At 39.2% G+C, this 5,015-nt stretch overlaps 1 non-coding gene across 1 annotated transcript; it reads left to right on the top strand.

The window, feature by feature from the left end:
* The first annotated feature begins 3,129 nt into the window (after positions 1–3,129).
* Positions 3,130–3,223, top strand: trnai-uau (transfer RNA isoleucine (anticodon UAU)). Its single transcript has 2 exons — positions 3,130–3,167; positions 3,188–3,223. It is a non-coding gene; the product is annotated as a tRNA-Ile (tRNA).
* Positions 3,224–5,015: the final 1,792 nt, after the last annotated feature.

Genomic DNA, 5,015 nt, shown 5'->3' with positions numbered 1-5,015 from the left:
GGTGGGTGGGTTTTCATTTGTGGGGGACTGAGGGTCTTGTAACAATGGAGGCAACTGTCCGATACTGACATACAAAAAAAAAAGAAAAAAAGAAAAGAAAATGCACTATACTGTGAGTGAAGCAGCAGCCTCTTGAGAAACGGCTTGCTTTAAATTGTGTTTTACCTGCAGTTTTTCACGCTCATCTCAAAGTTTAAATCAAAAAGCTGGAGCCAGCGATGACGAATGACAACCTGCAGACATTATTTAACAAACCCTCTGTAACTCTACCCAGAAAGCTGATTCACGGCGAATCTGCAGGTTCGGAAACATAACAAGGCAAAGAAATAGAGCAAAGAGCTAAGCCTCCCTCATGAACCAGTGTATAATATATTGTATATCTCATTACAGCACTGTAAATCTACTCATCCTATTTCTATGGGCGACTGTACCTACCTAGCCCTAACTTGGGTACTAAAGCACTTCCTTTGCAGCAGAAAAGGGCATGGATCTGTCATATTTTACTCAAGTCTGTGATGAACCAGCTATATTTTGAGGCCAAACATGAGAGCAACTTTGCCAGCAGCTGTTTGCTATTTGCTAGCAACATCTATTTTCTTCATTGCATTTGTTCTTTCAAGCTCCCGGTCAAGTCTCTCCAGTTTTCAGACCACTCCCTCCCTCTCTCTTTCTCTCTCTCTCCCTGCTGCATGACAGTATTGCCAAGGGGGCCTCAAAACATTGCCGGTTAACCCATCCAGGCTTCAGGTGTGTTTATTAATGAGTTTTAAAACTGGCATCGCCGCCGCATGTCTTTGAGGTGAGAGCCTCCTCTGACCAATGGGTCAAGTGATTTTCTTCTCTTTCATTCAGAATGTTTATGTTAGTGTTTCCTGTATGTATTGTGTTGAATTATGAATATGCTGAAAATAATAATAATAATAATAATGATAATAAAAAAAACCCAACAACAACACAGTGCCAGATTATGCTGTCCAGTCTCAGTGAGTCATTTCCTGGTATTATATACTGACAGCCTGTCCTTTCTCCCAGCCTCCTACTCCATCTTTGTGTCTCTGTCTCTCGTTGTGTTGCTCTTGAGGGGGAGTGTGATAGATGGGACCTGATACACACTGTGGCCTGTGCGAGGTTGTCGTAAAATACCCCCACAAAATATGGCAATTTGACACAGTGATGAGGAATGGGGAGCGCTCTCAGATTATAAATCTTGCTCTTGGAAGCTTACAGCCTGCTTCGAGGTACTTCGCTGTGTGTGTTTATGTGTTGACACAGCCTCCATCGTTGTGTTAAGAGAGGTTTTTCATTTGCCACTTTGCCCTCTCGTCGCAGCACACAGCTTTAAAACGTGACCGCGGTCGACTGCTGCAGCTGCTGGGTGTCTCCACCATATTTCTTATACAGTCTGTGGCACCTAGGGGTGAAAATGAGAAACAATGTTTAGATTGAACCTGACATGCTGTAACTGGATTTGTCTTTAAGCTATATGCATGTGGGGCTTCAGTGGATAAGAAGAAAACTGCTCTGTCTACACAGTAGTGGCCAAAAGTATGTGGACAGCTAAATGTGTATTATAGATTTTCCATAAGATTTTGGAACCTGGCTGCAGAGATTTGTTCCCTGTCAGCCACAAGAGCATTACTGAGGCTGAACACTGATGTTGGGCCCGGCTCACAGTCCACACAGTCCATGGTCCAGTTCATCCCAAAGGAGCCGGATGGGCTTGATGTCAGGACTCTGTGCAGTTCAGTTATTCCACACCAACCTCAGAAAAGCATTTCTGATAACACTTTACTATTTAGCATTTATAAGCCATATATTTAACACACTACAAAGTAATTGTAAGCAGCTATTACTATTATTAACAAGTGCATTAATAAACACTTGGATCTGTTTACAGTTATATTATAGTCTGTTATAAACCACTTGTTACATGTTTATATACTGATTATAAATGCAAGATAAGGGGGGGCTTAAAGTCAAGTGTCACCACCTCCCTCAACTGGAGCCATGAATCCTAAGCAACACTGTGAAAAATATCCCAAATTGCAGGCGTGTCCACATACCTTTGGCCAGGTAGTGTATATTGAGTTAATCAGTAGCACAGTCAGCACCCTTAAAAATCTGATGCCTTCACCTGCTGTCTGAAATATTGAATTTAAGAAAGGACTACCTTCAAGCAATATGTCACAGTAACACTAAGTGAGTCTGATGATTTATCAGACTGTGTCTTATAATCAAAGTGATATTTTTTTTACATATTAACATGAGTATGGGTTTATTAGCACTGTTTTGAATTCCAATACTATTTTCACTTTCTGATGAACCTAAACTTGCCATCTACCTACTACATCTGTCCAGTGATGGAAATGTAGCCTTCATACATACATTTACTCAAGTCCTCAAGTAACTTGTAGCGTATGTGCTCTGCTACTTCAAATCAAGTGGAAAAGAAGCCCATCGAGGCCCCCAATCCCACCAGTATCCACTTGTCATACAGTAGCTAGAAGAGCTGGGGCAGTGGTGGTGCACTGTACAGTGACTTTATGGGAAGGTTTTTAGTTGTCATTCCAAAATGTGCCAGTATTAGTGGCCATTGGGGCACTTTTTCCAAACTTTTTTGGGGGGACCCTGAACATTACCTTTATTCTGAGGCAATCTATATCTTAATATTTTCCGGCTATATTCTTTTTACTTCATTTTTTTTCACTTTTGTCTTGATTTGATGCATCATGTTTTGATTTTCTCTTTATTTTGTCATGTGTAAAATACTCTGCATTTATCATCATATCATATGATTAGCCTATCAGAGTCACCACCACAGAAGTCATATTGTTTGTTTGTTTGTTTGTTTGTTGTTCTTTTTTTTAAAACAGGAACAGCAAAACACACAAAAGGCTTAAATACTGCTGTGTCGGAGCTGTGTGAGCCGTACTTGAACGCAGCATGTGAGTCGGCCCGTGTGTAAGCTGTTGACTGCTGGACTCTGTGCGACCATAAGTTCTCATCCAGTCTCCATTATTTATTTCGCTGCACTGACTGAAAACACAACACGATGTAATTATTACATATTTATTGTAAACGAGAGCTTTAGTCTTTCTTAAACCGATTTCCTGGCCGAGCATTGCCGAAGCTCCAGTGGCGCAATCGGTTAGCGCGCGGTACTTATATGACAGTATTCAGCAAAGCAATGCCGAGGTTGTGAGTTCGAGCCTCACCTGGAGCAGAGTTTTTAGATTAACACTCACCTGGTGAAAGGCAGGTAAATCCTCATGAGCCGAATGTGAGGGGATCACATGTGCTGAACAGCGACGACGTCACACAGTAATCCCCTCTATAGCACTTGTGGTATATTCAGGAGCCACTCTAAAAATACACGTAAATGTTCTGGCTTCTTGCTTCCTGTCATCAGCTATGTTTGTCATCTATACACTAAAGGTTGGTACATCAGTCTATGCAAAACATAACTGGCACATTACATAATTAAATTGTGACTGTGTCAATATAATACAAGAGGCAGGTTTTAGGACTCTTTAGGATTTTAGGAAATAAAATAGCCTATATTCAGTAAAACACAATGAGGTTAGGTGTGATGTTATATATTCATATTCTTGTGACTTTTCTGGAGTATAAAAAGACATCTTTCATTGCAAACACACACCAAAATATCTTGGATTGATGTGGAATATTCAATAAGGAGAAACACTGACATACACTTCTTTCTTTCTTTCTTTCTTTCTTTCTTTCTTTCTTTCTTTTTAACCAACTAGGTGATTCAAAGGGCTCTAAATATTGTACAAGAGACAACAGAAACTCAAGAAAATGTAAGATGACACAATTATTATGGGTTAGGGTTAGGTTATGTTGTTATGCTTGGTAATTGCTGTCATATACTTAATTATTATTGGTTTATTTTGTTTTTTATTCTAACTATTGCAAACTGTAGATTCTTATAGATATTTTCATGAATGGTGCAAACTTTCAGTTCGTTATTATTATATAGCTAAAAGTAACATAATAAAAATAATACAGGCAAAACAAGACATAAAGTTTTTTTCTAAATACTTAATTGGTAACATTCTTCCTGGTCGATCATATTGGGATTTTTTTGTTGTTGTTTTTAAAAAAATCTTTTTCACATGAATACTATAAATATTTAACTTCTGTTTGTTTCAGGAGCTTTGATTTAAAGAACTTTACTATTTGGTGAAGTGATAAAATGTAACTGCAGTTTCTACTCTGTTAGTTAAAATCCTTCATTCATAAGTTTTGTGTCATCACAGCACTAACTATAAGTACACTGTCTTGGATTATTGATATAAACTGCTGTAAAGCTAAATATTTTTATTTTATACAAATTATGTCTATTGAAGACAGAGTTGCTTCTGCTAACTTTAATTCACCTGCCTCTTTGCTCTGTTGTTCAGCAGCAGCACCTGTTGGTCACTCTGTGGAACTACCACTCTATTGTAAAACCATTTTTCTGCCACTAGAGGGCGATGTGACTGCACCAAACGGATACATTGAACTTCCTCCAGAAAACAGGTGATGGCTGCAGGGCAGTTTGTTACTAGTCCACCTCAGGTCATGCTTGTAATCATTTATAGTCATTTATATTCATTTATGTATTTTATGAGTTTATAAGAGCGGCTATTCAGAAACACTTTAATTTGGCATACACACATCTTTGAACAGCATGTACATTATTCAGTTTATTCAATGTAGTTCATCATCTGTGTTACTGAGAAGCCTAAACATCATTTTATCTTCTTTCAGACGTGATCTATTTCACTGTTCGTAACCGTTACATGCTGGATATGTTTGTATCCTTGTATGTGTGTGTGCTTTGTGTCAATGTTTGTCTGCAGGTCTGTCACTCTAAGCCCCGTAAAGCTGGGAATGAACAAGCAGAAGATTGCAGTAATGATGTGACCCAGATGTCCCGGGTGCAGATCTCCAGGCTGAAAATGAGAGTGCAGATCAGGGCCTTGTACCGCCTGTCAACCCCCCACCCCCCC

Source organism: Seriola lalandi, unplaced genomic scaffold, assembly GCF_002814215.2.
Source record: "Seriola lalandi dorsalis isolate HSWRI2012SDOR001 ecotype SW California unplaced genomic scaffold, Sedor1 jcf7180002054311, whole genome shotgun sequence".
Lineage (NCBI taxonomy): Eukaryota > Metazoa > Chordata > Actinopteri > Carangiformes > Carangidae > Seriola > Seriola lalandi.
This window is presented reverse-complemented; position numbering and strand designations above follow the sequence as displayed.